The sequence below is a fragment of the Triturus cristatus genome, chromosome 2_1 (assembly GCF_964204655.1).
Source record: "Triturus cristatus chromosome 2_1, aTriCri1.1, whole genome shotgun sequence".
Taxonomy (NCBI): domain Eukaryota; kingdom Metazoa; phylum Chordata; class Amphibia; order Caudata; family Salamandridae; genus Triturus; species Triturus cristatus.
The window spans coordinates 896,830,059-896,846,175 of NC_140581.1; the positions used below are offsets into that span (position 1 = coordinate 896,830,059).

Genomic DNA, 16,117 nt, shown 5'->3' on the forward strand with positions numbered 1-16,117 from the left:
ACATATAAAGTTCACGGTTAGGTTTCCTTCTCTCTCCATCCTTTTGGGTCTTGTTTCACAAGATTCTACCTAAAACGCTTCTATTTAGTTCTTATCACATTTTACATATACATGTAAATTATATAATTTCATAATACTTGACCTTTTGTATTCCCTCTTTTCTCTTTCTTTCGGAATGTAATTACTGCCTACCACTAATGTAAAACCCCTCTCCTTTGACGTTCATGATACCAGTTGGTATTCATTTGTTTGGTTTGCACAGCCTTGAGGTCATGGGACTACATTCCCGATACGACGAAACATGTGTTGGCTGTGATTATGATGTTTCGCTTGAACACTTCTTAAAATAAAGAAGACAAGAAGAAGACTGTGTTTATGATTCATGGTTTTGCTCTCACTGTATTTGTTTTCTCACAGACCATAAAAAAACTTCAGAATTTAGAATATCTACGTGTGCTGGGGACTCAGAGATTAACACTGCTGTATGCCCTGGTGGCCGAGCCACTGGCATGCGCAATGCAGAAGTACCGTAGCCATAGGGGAATATGATTTTCGGGCTACAACCTCATCGTGTTCTCATACGCAGACGACACTCTCCTGTATATTAGGCCATCAATCTATCTCACGTGCTCTGTGAAATAGTACGCTTTGGCGAGCTATCTGTTCTAAGGATAAACTGGACGAAGTCCGTGATATTCCCCCTAACCCCAGTGACTACTCCTGAAGAATTAGATTTTCCATTACAGTGGTCAGAGGACCCGGTACGCCACTTAGGGATCAAAGTGCACACAGACACAGATATTGTTTTCCGTGAAAACTATGGCTGCGCTGTTACTAAACTAGAAGATTACATTGCACGCTGGATACGCCTCCCCCTCTCCCTGCTGGGTAGAATATCACTAATGAAAATAGTTGTCCTACCCGCTTCCTTTTCCTTTTTATTAATATACCTACGGTCCTGCCAGCCCAGTTCTTCAAACATCTTCGCACATTGTTAATTAAACTGGCCTGGGCCAACAATCAACCCAGCGCAAGCTGGAGACTCTTGGTTTTGCCTTACTCGATGGGCGGGTTGGGTGCACCAGACCTTGATCTATATTATCGGGCAGCCCAAGCCTCACATGCTTTCTTTTGGCTACATCAACAAACTCCCCACCACGTTTGCACATAGAACGCATCATTCAAGCTCCAGCCCACTTGGCAACTGCTCTACATCAGCAGCCAAGCAGAAATCCCATTGTTCTGGACTCAATCAACACTACGGTGCATGCATGGCACAACTTTTTAAATAGGCAAGCGGCTACTATACTATATTCGCCCAAAACACCCATAGCCTGGTGCGAATGGTTACTGACCCTAACCTCCCCTGATATGATAGCGGCCCTGCTTGCTTTATGGCTGGACAGGATAGGAGACCTTTTCAGCGACGGTAGGGGAAGAGAATGGACAGCCCTACTGGAAAGAGAACCGCGGCCCTCGCCTTTAATTGCGTATCATTACAAGGGGTGGGCGGAATTTGTGTAGTTGCCCTATGCAAATTATCATGAAATTGCTCTAAATCTCCGCGAGCACGCAGAACTTTCGCGAAGACGCGGAGATTGCTTTTCCCGCCCGTTTGAGATGTGTTTTTGCTTGTTCGCGGGGAAATGTATCTCTAACTTGCCCATGCGGTCGCTATTGGGCGCGGCCATCTTGCTCACGATGCTTATTTCCTATTCCGGGTCCAATGACGTGTTTGCGATCGCAAACTCTCGCGGGGTAGCACGACCGGCTATCAACAATCCAACATCTACTGGCGCATGCGAACGGATAGGAAAACTTTTCGGCAAACGCAGGGATCCGGTAAGTCGCTACCGCGCGCGAGAATGTATTTTTAAAGCACGAACAAGAAAATACTTCCGCTTTCGCAGCGGATCGCGGAAGATTCGACTTCTCCATGGAAATGGCAAAACTCCGCAACTTCACGAGCGGAACGGAAATTTTTCGCCCAGACCTAATCATTACTATAGAGCCCGAAGTGCGCTAAGACAGATGCTAGGAGACCAGATGCTGGAGTCTCCGGAGGTGCATTCATTCTCCGCACTAATACAGGCAACATCCCCTAAGCGCGTAGTTGTGAGGCTGTACTCCCAGACACAGGAGCTATACAGAGACCGACACAAAGCCAGACTGGAATGCCAGGCGGACCTGGAATTGACCATAGATGACGCCATGCGGCGGTACTGCTGCGAAGCAACTAAACGCATCTCACTCAATGGCCGTCATAGGCTCATACAGTTTAAAATTTTAAATCTCATTTATTACACACCATTGCGCCTTTATAAATACGGCCTACATGATGTGTCAAACTATGACCGCTGCGGAACTCATGAGGCTGATTTCCTGCACTTAGCATGGCTCTGCCCACCTGTAGCAAACTACTGGACGCAGATATTTGCAGAACTTTCCACGATAACACAGGTGGACCTGAGCCCTAATCCGCTACTGGCAATTCTGGGATATTCAAAACAAATACAGAAAGCCATACGGTGCTTAGTGGACATGGCACTACTAGTCGCCAAACGAGTATTGGCGATACACTGGACCAGAGGCCCCCCCACTAAAACGATGAGCTAGGGATATGCTTTATTGCAACACGCAAACAGAAGCATATAGTGAGCTTCTCCCACCCCGAAATCGCTCGAAGAATTTTTGGAGCCTATACACCACCTACATTGAGACTCGAACCTCAGAGCAATCAGTAACACCCCCACCTGTGGAGGAGAACCCATTGCCACAACAGACTTGCCCGATTCCTGTATACATCAGCTGGGAAAAGGGATGTAACTGCTAAAGGAAGTAGAGCTATAGGTGGGACGACCTTCTAGTACAATGGAAAACTGCATGTATTGTGAAGACACGCATTGAATAAACGGATTGTATTTCTTATTTGTCACCAGTCGTCATTATAGAGTATTATATACAGTTTGATTGGGAGGAACGTTTCTGATGATTACTTGCTATCTACCTCTGAGTTTTCCACCTCTTCTCCTGATGTAATTCGTTGTAGAGAGGAAGGTGGTGGTGATGCATCTAATCCCAATGATTTACAGAGTCAAATTCCTCATAATAATGCTTCTCATCAATCTGATGGAACTAGTTGTAAGATCTCGCAGACCTCTGGTCTATCTGAATGATTACTTATGTTAATTTTATGTGTACTTTCTCTATGGTAGTTTTAACTGTTTAATGTTTAGGGAAGAAGATGTGTTGTAAACATTTATCATCTGCAATGTACTTTTTGTCTGCATGTATTAGCCTTTCCTTTATGTCCTTTCCCCATTCTCCTTGTGGAATACCTGTGGTGTTCTAAATGCTCGCGTGCGATCCAAGCTGGGTTCTAGTGGTGTCAGTTGGTGTTCAGTCAGCTGGTGTGGTGTACGCTTGGTCTGTACTCCCGTAATAAATATCCTGATAATTGAAGAAAGGCTCCGGTGTGGTTTGTACCACTTATCTACATCAATAACCTAGGCCCATTCCACTCAGACTACCAGGGTGACCAAGGGAGCCCCACCTTGTTTAACATTTACGTGACTCCCTTGGCGAGACTATTGATGAAGTTGGGATTTATCCCCATATCCTACGCTGATGACACCCAACTACTCCTCTCATTTGACAAATCCAACTCTAACATTCAGAACACCTTCGCAGAAGAAATGAAGGCCATAGCGGAGTGGATAAAAGTACATTTTCTCCAACTTAATGCAGCTAAGTCGGAGGTAATGCTATTTGGTGAAGCCACTGTGAAATGGTCCCCAAGCTGGTGGCCAGAGGAATTAGGTCCTACCCCATGTCCCAAACAGGTGGTAAAACCTTGGAGTTTGGTTGGACCACAAACTCCCATTGGGAGATCATGCCTCTTCCACCGTGGGAGCATGTCATGTTTCCATAGCCTCAGCCTACTCAGCCACTATCAACCAGGAAAACCTTGATCCAGGCTCTAATCTTAAGCCGCCTGGACTACCGCAATGCGCTGCTGATTTCAGCCAATGAAAGTTCCTTAAACTCCAAGTGGTTCAGAACACCGCGGCCCGACTGGCGACCAATGCCCCCCCCCCCCCCCCCCCCCCCAGGAACCGCTTCACTCCCTTTGCTTCAAAAACTACACTGGTTGCCAGTACGGAAGAGGATCACATTTAAGATCTGCTGTATGGCATTAAAAGCTGTAAACAGCCTAGGCCCCAGCTACCTAAATGATAAATTTGTTAACTATGTTCCCTCCAGACCCCTCCGCTCCGGAGCTCTGGCCTTGCTCCAAGTCCCGCGCTTTAGAAAGACCCGCCTAGGTGGTAAAGCCTTTTACCATTTGGACCCACACTACGGGAATGAACTCCCCATTCCCATCATCAATGCACTGATTACCTGGCATTCAGGAAACTGTTGAAAACCTCACTGTTCTGATCGTCTCTCATTAGCTCACTTTGGTGGTCCTAGCGCAGAGAAATACCTTTATGGGGTGATTTGGGCGCTCTATAAGCAAATTAAGAAAGAATAAAGAAAGATGGCATTCCCACCCTTGTCCACCTGACAACAAATAATGTCTGCCGCAGAAATTAGGGCTGATTCTGTGCTATGTTGTCTACGGAAACCATTCTGTGATGGGTCCGACAAGTTCTGTGTGGAAATAAATTCAGCCAAAGTCGGATTAATGTAGCTGTGGCAGGCAGAAATCAAATAGTGTGCAGATTTATTTAAATCCTAACGTTCCCCATACAGTTTCTTATTGATGGGAATAATAATGGCTTCTTTCCAAATTTGTGGATTAATTCCTGGACAAATTATCTGACTGTAGACTGCCTCCAGCAAGGTAGCAATCGGATCAGGGACCAGCTGAAGTAATGTGGAGGGGCACGGATCACTCTGGGGTGCCTGATTTAAAATGCTTAAGAAATTCCTTAATTTGCGTATTGGATATGGGAGGAAAGGTAGACAAAATGGTCTGTGGTTCCTCAACCAGAGGATCCGCAAGTCCTTGCCATGAGAAAAGTCATCCTCATGTTCCTTAAAATCTGAAAATATATTTATAATGTTTTCTTTAAAATAATCTGCAATCCTAAAACAAAAGCCCTGTATATTCTCCAAGAACTGCAGAGGAGTGGTTGTTGTGGTGGGGCGGGTTTGGAGCTGCTTCACCAGTGTAGGGGTACTGCTTGCAGCGCCTAGTTTCTTAATAAAATAATCAGATTTAGCATAAAAAATGACATGTTTATATTTTGCCAACAGTTCTTTGTATTTAATTTTCTCTGTTGCAGTTGGGGGTCAGCCTCCATCTGCGCTCTTGTTGATGGCAGTGTCGTCTGAGATCCTTTAGATTATCAGAAATTAAATGAGCCAATTACTCAGCTCTAGTGGCCACCTTAAATTTAAGTGGGCCCACTCGTTCAATATCTGTGGATATCCAGGTATTAAATGCTTCAGGCGCACAAACGAGAGTAGAGTCCTTAGATACCAAATTACGATTTAAGGCCTATTCCAACTCTAACTGGGAGATTTGACTCCAACTTCTAAAAGAAATTGACTTGCCCTGCACCCTCACTTGTTTAATCCGCAATTTAAAGGTAAAAGTCATTGCGGAGTGGTCTGACAAACTCAGCCGGAAGATCATTCCTATCTCTAAGATGGTATTGTTCACAAAAATTACGTCAAGGATATGACCACGCCAAATGAGTTGGGAGGTTGACCAATTGGGAAAACACCACGTTAGTCATCATTTCTAAAAAAGTTAGTAGCATTACAGTTTTTAAAATTCTCCAAATAAAGATTAAAATCCCCTAAAATTATGACATTAGAGCTGGAAATAAAGGGTTTGAGAATTTGATCTCCTGATTCATTCCAATGTTTACTAGGGCCCACAAGGGCGGTAGATCAGACAGGCAGAAAAAAGATTATTCTTAACTTTCATTCTGAACTGCTCTATCTCGCAAGAAGCTTGTACATCACCTTTAATAGGTTGGAGAGAATAATTCAAGCAGTTTCTGAATATAATAGCCAATCCCCCACCACCCTTGTGAACAACGCGATCTGGTCTCACCAAGGAATAGCCCGGAGGGGTGGGATATACTACTAGTTCTGGTCCTGAATCTTCCTTAGCCCAGGATTCGGTCACAAATACGCAGTGTAAGTCCTAGTTAGCAATAAATTCATGTATTTCAGTGCAATCTTCAGCCATTGACCAGGCGTTCAGCAGGGCGCAGCAGAGCGTTTCATGAGCTTGGGCCTCCATAACTCTGTTGTAGAGGGATGGCAGGAAACCATTCCCAACTCCAAAGTTGGGTTAGGGTGCTAATTTTATGGGAACATCTATGCGACAGTGTGTGACTGGGAGAAAGGAAATCAAAGGCTCCCTTGCCTCCTTTGGGATAGTAGCTCCTCTCGGGAGAAGTACAATTGCCTTCCCCAACACGCATCACAAGCCGCATGCCTACCCCCTAGACGGGCTTGCCTGCGCATCTGCTGGCTTTTTATGTGCTCTTGAGCACATGAAATCGGCACTAGACCGCTTACCTCCCCTTGCCTGGACGCAAACAAATTGGCTGGCAGAAGAGGGGGAAAAATACCCTAACCAATAGGCAAGTAGCGAGAATGGCAAAGGCGGGCTCTAACAGGCCACCAAATTTGCTTTAGAAGTGCAGCAGCGATTTTATAGCGATTATATTGCTGTACCAACTAATGGGTTGTTGGACTTTTTCATTTTTTAAACTGTTTTTTTCTTTACAACTCTACTGATATTCTCCAGGAGACTTGTTCATGAACATTAAAATAGCATAAAAAGGGAACTCCAGACGTGCACCAAAGATATTAGTTTAATCTTAGTTACAGAGCACTGATAAGATGATGAATACACAATAACCACATAATGCCAGCTACCTTTAACTCTCCGCAACAGCCACCACCAGCCAGCAACTGTGGCACATGCATTGCATGTAAACCACAGTCTAAAGCATCATGATTCACTCGCCACAAGACCTTAAAACACCAGTATATAACAGCAAGCTCTTGTTAATAACAGTCAAGCTCCACTGACACTTTGTTTATTAAATGTCTTACCTTTGCCAAGTTACTAAACCAATCTAACCCTAACTAAGAGAAACTAAGTTCTTAACATTTTTGCTTTACCTTTATCAGTGTTAATTAGTAGAGTTAACAATGACTTTAATTTACACAGCTTCATACATTTCCAATAAGCACTAACGCCTATAGAAAGCCAGTAAGGAGATGGATTTATTTCAGACCCTTTTCTTCAGTTTAGTCACGTTTTTTAGTGTCATTGTCAGTGATCTGAGTTCCTAAATTCCTACATGAGTTTATGAAGCTCTCTAGAAAGGGAGATTCATAAGTGCATGTCAAATACTATTTTGTGTTTGATTTTCTGATGGTTGTCTTTTGTACTGGGACCAGAGAAACAGCATTTTCTTTATCAAACACTTTTATCCATTGTGTATTAGACGTGGTTTTTTTTGTGTTCTGTCGTGTAGCTCCTATAATGGTTATACAGGATCTGCGCGTTTGGACAGCATACACTGTAGGATTTGGTGACAGACTGACTCTGAACACCCCCACCGGGTATGTTGGCCTTTTGTACCAACTAGCTCACAGTGCCACTGGAATCTCCTCTTACCAAGGAGAGAATAGTTCTGGATGACCATCGAACAGGACAACCCTGATCCCTCAGGACTGTGGAATCCATATACTAATTTTTGCTCAGTCACTCGTGTTTTCTTAGCTTCTCTCAGAGAGATACACAGAACAAACAGGCTGGGCGTTTTCAATAAGTATTTATTGAACAGTTCTTATTCTGGTGTAGAATAGATGAGCTGCAACAACCGTTAGACAGTATAAGATATAAATGATTAGCAGTACTATAAAGGTAAATGGATGGTATAGCTCTACCATCTTACAATAATCATGAATACATACGAGTATATAAAACACATGATAAAAAGAAGCGTACTCCTACAATGCTTCCCTAACTAGAAGAACCTAGCATGTGTATAGGTGTTAAGCCAAGAATCCCTCTAGGATTTAGTCAACTTCATTACCTGAAGTGCGAGACTGTGGGACCCAGTCTAGGTCTCGAGCTGGACACCCCGTGAAGGATGCTAGACCACTGCAAACTGTAGTGTCTGCAAGCAGGAACCTCCGCGTCACTGATCAATGTGTCAGCCCGTAAGTCTTGGTCTCACTAGCTTAGCAAGGGGGGGGGGGGGTGTCAGTGTGTGTGTGTGTGTGTGTGTGTGTGTGTGTGTGTGTGTGTGTGTGTGTGTGTGTGTGTGTGTGTGTGTGTGTGTGTGTGTGTCCGTGTGTGTGTGTGCCTGTGTGTCATCTAAATAATAATCTGAATGATTTAATCCCCCTAGAGTGTTATATATCTATCTATCTATATATATATATAATATATATATATATATATATTACCTACTGGCAGTCGCCAGTAGGTAGTTATAGTTAGGACCCCTTTTCCATAGGAAATCCGCAACATTCTATTTTGAATAACTTTGGCGCCGGTCGATGAATCCTCGCGAATTTCTCAAAATAGGTGGGGCGCTACGCTCCGCTCCTACCCTGAAAGTCTCGGGGGGATTCGTCAAGCGGGGGCTGAGATAAAAGGGAGGTCCCAAAACGCGTTTTTCCCATGCATTTTTCCATAGGACCTTTAGACAGAGCTACAGCCCGAACGGCTGAACAGAATTACTAGAAATTTGGCAGAGAGGTAGTCCTTAGGTCAAGGAAGTGCCTTTTGTAGGTTTGGTGTAAATCTGTTCAGTAGATTCTGAGAAAATAGCCTTTAAATCAATATATATATCTGAGCCCGCTTACAGTACGCTTACCGTACGCTTACCGTACGCGTACGGTGGCGTGCGCGAGCGCGATTCTGATTGGCTCTTAGATCTTAGTAAACATTCGAATCGGCCGAAACCAGGAAGCGGCGTCCGCCATTTTGTCTCTCGCACTGAGTGTTATTTATCAAACATGATGCCCAAAAACATGTTACGGGGCTGTTTTGACAACTCCCTCCCACATAGTCATGTTGAGGGAGTCCCCAAACATCCCCCAAGAGCAAAAACGGTATTTTTTGTTTTTCGGCAATTTCGCCGAGTACGCTTACCGTACGCTTACCGTAAGCGTACGGTAAAAAAATAAAAAAATAAAAAACACTATCCACACTTACCCCACCCCCTGTGCTTTTGGTGGCCGTAGGCCACCAAATGAACAGGGCTTATTAATGCTGGAAAAAAACTAAATTTTGGCAACATGAAATTATAAAATCGATATAAAAAAAATACTATCCACATTGACCCCACCCCCTGTGCTTTTGGTGGCCGAAGGCCACCAAATGTACAGGGCTTATTAAAGTTGATAAAAACCGTGCACGGAACGAACTGCGTTAAGTGGGCGCGCACGCCTCGAATTGCGTAAAGTAACTTAGCATTTAAAAAAACGTACAAATTCACTGAAAAAACCATAGGTTTCACACACGTTATAGTTAGGAATTAGCATTTAAAAAACCTTGCAAATTCACTGAAAAAACCATAGGTTTCACACATGTTATAGTTAGCGGAAATTTTACTGATAAAAAACCAATGAAATTGCCCCGTTATAGTTAGTGCTGGCAACTATAACTCACGCGACCGCAATCTTCTGCTGATGACATATGTTTCTTTATAAAAAAAAAATATTTGTAATATATGTATAGCTAAAAATGTATGGAAGAAGACCTGGGCAAATAAGTGTCTAAATACAGTATTAGCATCAGCAGAGGATTGCTGTCGCGTGAGTTATAGTTGCCAGCACTAACTATAACGGGGCAATTTCATTGGTTTTTTATCAGTAAAATTTCCGCTAACTATAACATGTGTGAAACCTATGGTTTTTTCAGTGAATATATATATATATATATATACACACACACACACGCGTCTCCCCAGGGGTCCAACCTCACTGTATTACTGTGTCGGCCTAAGGATGCTGAATGCAATGTCTTATCTAGGTAAAAGGTCTGGCCCTGTAAACCGTTACAAGTGTAATGTAGGGACGAATATAGGTGAAGAGTTATTAAGTTACCGTGGCCTATCTTATGGTACCTATATGGAATATAACACCCACTCCTCTTCCGAATGGACGACATAGTTAAATTCTAAATGTACTACTAGGCTGACTAGATACTGGTCCGCAAATGGTTAAAACATTAGTTTCTTGTGCTGAAAACAATCTTTAAAAATCTAAAAAGAAAATTGTCACTCAAGCCAAAGCCCTAATGTGTCCGAAGGTATCGTTCAAACTACTATAAGCATTTGAAAGACATGCATGCTCAAAAGAATGTCAATTTTGTTATGGAGTTCCAATTTTTCAGTTTGTTTCACAAAATAAAAGGTTGAATTTCTCCCAGCACATGACGGGCCGAATTAGTCCGCTGTTTGTGTCCTGGCTGGTAGACTCAACATTCTCGTTGCCTGCCTTCGTAGACGACGGTCCCTGTAACACCTCGCCGCGGATTATGTCAATTGAACACAGATTATCTTTCGTACTGTGGATGAAGGATAACCACCTTAGTTGCAACACAGATAAAACAGAGATCCTACCAATAGGGAAAGAGGTCTCATTCTTGCCAGGCGAGTGGTGGCCGGAGGTTACAGCATCCCCACCTGATATGGTGGAGGTAGCAAGAAACCTAGGAGTGCAGTTTGACTCCGCCCTCCCCTTCCAACCACACGCAGTGACAGTAGCAGGGACCTGCTTCAGCCTTATAAAGTCCTTGAGAAATGTTTTCGATCTGCTTCCACTCGCTGCAAGGAAATCAGTAGCAGTCGCCCTAATCGCCCCAAACTAACATTAAAAAGACTCTAAGTAGTCCAACATGCAGTGGCGCGGCTGGTTTTAAAACTACGACAAAGGTCCTCTGCTTCCGCAGCCCTCTAAACCCTTCATTGGCTCCCACTATATAAGAGAATACCTTTTAAGATCCTCCTAATCACCTTTAGAGCCTCACTCAAAATAGGGCCAAAATACCTCTCAAGATTCACCCCCTAAATTACAACCAGAACCCTCAGGTCCTCATCAGCCAACCTGCTCAAACCTCCCAGTTTTAGATGCAAAACAAAGGGAGGTAAAACAATGGCTGTATTAGGTACCAGAGCCTGGAACCTTCTGCCTTTGCAACGGAGAATGTTAAAATCCGAAACACAATACAGGAAGGCACTAAAGACTTGGATCATCGGATCTTCAGATTAACTCTGCCTCTCTCTCATTTAAGAACTTCAGAGCTTCCTCTTACCTCCGTACCAGTGCCAGGATGCTCCTTTTGGAGGGGCAGTCAGCGCTTTATAAATACCGCATTTCATTTCATCTTTCCGCAAAACAGTCATCGGAGGACCGGTAAGATGCAGTCCATCCAGACTGGTCTAAATGACAAGAACCAAGATGCACTTAGTTCCCTTAGGCGAGGTGTGCCGAGATGTTGTACCTGGATACCTGCGATTAGAGACTGGATCAGCGGCAGCCCTCCAAATATGCTTCCAAATACGGAGTGTTTAAAGTTTGGTATAACTCCGAGGACCGTCTGAAAGGTGCTTAAAAGTCCAGAACCTATGGTCTTAAATAGGTGGATGATGCCTGTCGTATCCGACATGTTAAAGATACGATTAACATTTCTGCGAAATGGAAGTGGCAGTTTGTAGGTATGAGTGCCTGTATCTCTGCCGAAGACCTTGTGATCTGGAGATCAAAAGTCTCACGAGCGGAGGTTAAGGGCATGGATTTCTGTAAAAGCATGGCTTTCATTCTGCTCAAAGCATCAAACCATATTAATGAAACACTTAGCGAAGGCCATAACGGTGCCTCCCTGACTGTATGTGTTGGTGGAAACAAAACCTGCATACAGCAAGTAACCCTGGAGCTCACGGTTACCAGATATGCGATGCCTGGAAGCATCCCACAGCAACCTTGATCGTTCAGCATCAAGTAACTCCCATTTGAAAGTAGTTTGAACATTGGAGTGATCACGGCAGCTGGGGCACCCCTTAAGTGACAGGATAAGTTAGCTACTGAACCGTTACAGGCCCCATGAAGCATTATATCCTGGTATATAAGTGATCCACTTAAAGTATACTCGCAGTTTGTAGCGCTTAGAAACACTTCTTTTTCCTCACTCCGGCATCGAAATCTGTACGGTAATTCCCAAGATTCTTTGATGAATTCCCTACCCATTTCTTCATATCTGCCTGCCTGCATTTGTTCAAGGCAATATTGGAATTGAAAAGTAGTGACCGGAAGAGGTATGTGGTCATGGATTAACCATTCCGTTGATGGTGATTCTGCCACTGTGAATGCTAATCTGTCCAGTTTTTCAATACGCAACATTGTATACTTTGCTCCCCTTTGTGCCTTCTCTCTGTTTTTCCTTAGATTGTATGAAGAAAACAGACACGTGCTGTTTATGAAACGCCAAGGCACATAGCCTGCGCGCAAAGATTGCAGCGTCCAGCTTAATAATATAATCGAACGCAATTGTGATTACCCGTGTTGAAATATGGACAAATCCTGTTCTAGCACATCAATAGCAGAATATACAATGTTGCCTTGTGAATATATCCTGGAGGTTAGTGTAGTTAACCCATTGTCCACCACTGCTAGAGCTTTCTCTAGTTTTATATGAGCTATTAATCATAAACTCTTAGCGGTCTCTTGCTGTGATATTTTCTAAATCTCACTATAGACCGCATAATTTAAGTTTTTGACGTGGCTTTCTAGGACCTAATAAAAAATCCTGTAGTCCCACATCTTCTGTAAGTAAGGATAAGCGTTGTTTCACATGTGTAAGGGTTAAGGTCTTTGGCCAGTCGAGGCATAACTTCCTGAAACTATAGGATGTCACTACCCCTGGATGTTCTCTCTCTACATAGCATCGATCTGGCCTGTGGATATTAAACCCTTTTGGTTTAATCCATGAATCTTACCTGACATCTATTGTTGTCAGTGGGCCAAATCAACCATCCCTTCCAATCTGGGTCTGATCCATTGTATTGCATGATCTCCTTCAGCGTAACCCCGTCTTGTGATGTTTTGTTACCCTCGCAGGGTGATGGTGCTGGCATTCGAGGTGTATTCAAGTCCTTGTTCTTGGCTAGTCCAAGAAAAGTCGTTTGTTTCACTGTTTCATTCAAAAACATTATTTGCTGAGGAATAAGGCATGCTCTAAATAGTACCTCTGTTCCCTGGACCTGCCAGTCTCTAGTACCCTAGACCGATTTAAATGCTATGGTGTCTTTCCATAAGTCGAAACCTCGTTCAGACAATTGGGCAATAAAGGAAGCAGAATTCATCTGTTTGGTGTTTGTCAACATATTTTTCTGTTGAACTAAAGACAGTCACTAAGCCTATCCAGAAAAGAAAGAAAAGTATCCTGGTAGTTACCCAGAGTAACACCCAAGGTGATACCACGTAAGTCTTTTAAAGAAAATTCAGTAAATCCTTAATTCGTTGTTGGTGAGTTTTTGGGGCTGGCATTGTTTCAGGTTCACTTGGATCCAATGAAAAAGTATCAAAGTCGATGAAATAGCCAAATGCAGTTCGATCAATTTTCTGTAATTCCACAAGTTTTGTGGAAACTGTTGCTTGCTCTTGTTGGGGCATGTTGACGTAGATATCCATGTTTGGTCAAATTGAAATTTGTGTATTTGATTTGAGTTCTGATTTTGAACTTCAGTTTCAAGAGGAACGAGTTCCATCGCATTGTTGCATAGTCCATCATTCCGTGCAGGTGACTCTTCAAACGTGATGAGTCTTTCTGTTTGGACTTCTTGTATAGTTGCGAGAGGAGGGTGTCTGTTACTCCAGAGTCCATGCGGCCTACTGCTCAGTATCGGCCACATAGTGTGGTTTGATTAGGTCTGTTGAGATAAATCTTTTCTCCTTTTTACCGGCAAGAGGCAGCTAAAGTACTGCTATTGTTCCTTCAACTTCTAGGACCGTTACAGGCTTTCTGTATGATGGCCCAAATTATTTTTTGACTGCTATTTTTTCTCTGACCAGACTTTAGGGATCCAGGCAGGTCTTGCGGTGACAGACTTGACTTCCCCCGTGGGAGTCCGTTTCACCTGGACGTTACTTTGCAGTGCCCTGGATTCATTTAGATCCTGTAAAACAGCCAAACGTTAATGGATGTCAAAAGGTTTCTCATCCGCCACTGTGACTTCACAATCAACATCAGGTACCCATATTCTTGTCCCAAATAGGACCTCGTAAGGAGTGACACCCCCTAGAGCGCTTCTTGGCTGGTTATTCAACGCCCTTTGAACTCCATACAGATGTTTTACCCAACTTCCACCTGAGCCTAATACTCGGCTGTTAAAGACTGCTTTAAGTCCCGGTGTTTCCTCTCCACAACCGAATTTCCCTCTGAATGGTACGCAGAGGAGTACCGCAATGCTACACCCAAACTTCCCATGGCATCCTTTTAAGACCTTGAGCTAAACGTGGGGCCACGGTCAGAATGTAATGTGCCTATTGCATATGTCCCCATAAAGGCTCGCAAATCTTTTATAACCGTTCGAGTGTCAGCCGAGCGCTGGGGCCACACACGTAGAAACCTAGAGCAAGAATCCACTGTAACCATGATATACTTGTACACCCCATCTGTTTGTAAGGGACTGCAGTGGTCCAAATAAACACACATGAGTGGTTTGTCTGATATTAGTAATGGTGTCTGTACTGGACGTGTTATGGTCGAGCCTTTCATCTGCTGACAGATGTCGCATTTCAAGACGTAGTCCTTAGTTTACTTTGTTAATCCAGGCCACCAGTAGCGTTGTTTCAGTAGAGAAAGTTGCTGTAACTCCTGCGTGTGCAGAACCTATACCCTTGTGTGCTGCTAGAATTAATCCTGACCTACGATCCATATTCGGTATTACTCTGGCCCCCACTCCAGGAATCTGAGCAAATTGAACGTTGTTTGCCTCTAACTTGTAGGAGTACTTGAATGGAAATCTTTTCGGTACAGCACATTTATTACGTGTGGCAATAATCGTAACCATAATCTCTGCGTCTATTCGTGTTTTTGAACGAGTGATTGCAGCTTCAGAAGCAGTGCATACAGCCCACTTTGCTGCTTCGTCAGCCAATTAATTCCCTTCAATGTGAACTCCATCACGTTGATGACTCAGTGTGTGTATCGCGTGAGCCCTTGGTAGTTTATTTAACTCCACTACCTGTTCCCATAGTGTTTTGTGCTTAATTGTGCCACCTTTTTGCATCCTTAAACCCATTCTGTCCCCAGTGATGTAAATATTCATTGTAAGATGGTACACAGTAAAAGGAATCACACACGATTAGTGTGGGGAATTCGCGATCCATATTTACCAGTGCCAGTAATAGTGCTTTTAATTCTGCCAGCTGTGCTGTGCAGTCTCCTAGAGACTGGATTTTTGTACAACTCAGATGAAACTTTCCATCCTGCATGCGCCCTTTAACGAAAGCACATGCGGCGCTGTATTGCTGTTTACTCCCTATGGCCGATTGAGCAGAACCGTCAGTGTAAATTATATATTCATATTGATCTAGAGGCATTATTTCATTCGGTAGATGATATTCTTATTCGTATTGCAGAAATGCTTGTGTTTTTAGACTTGCGTCGTACCTGTATTCTACATCTGTCGCAGTAAGAGAATTAACCCATGGTATCCATCTTGGATGTAAGGCTTTAGCATTTGGAATGCTAGCCTTTGTCGCAGCCTCTAAGGCAGGAACTGGGGTAACAACAATGATACGCTTTCCTTGAGCCAGGGCCCTTTCTCTTACTACAGCAGTCTGTACTGCTGTTAGAATTTTCTCTGTTGATGCAAAGCGCATCTCTGCATTTGTGTACAAATGTAATTTGTATGCTATTGGTACTGTTTCACCTTCATTATATGCTAGATAGGTGTACCCTGATTGACCCGCAACTATACGGATCACCAGGTTGCGTACATTTACGCGTGTCTGTAAATGTTTTAAAGCGATCATATCAGCTTGTAGGGAACAAAGGATATCTGTGTGATCCTGTGTCTATTGTCTAACTGAAAAGTAAGGTTTTATCAAATCGTAG

The 16,117-nt window shown here is 43.5% G+C and overlaps 1 protein-coding gene across 2 annotated transcripts in view; it reads left to right on the forward strand.

The window, feature by feature from the left end:
- Positions 1–16,117, forward strand: part of GOLM1 (golgi membrane protein 1) — a 356,993-nt gene that overhangs the window by 120,371 nt on the left and 220,505 nt on the right. The gene's annotated exons all lie outside the window — the stretch shown is intronic.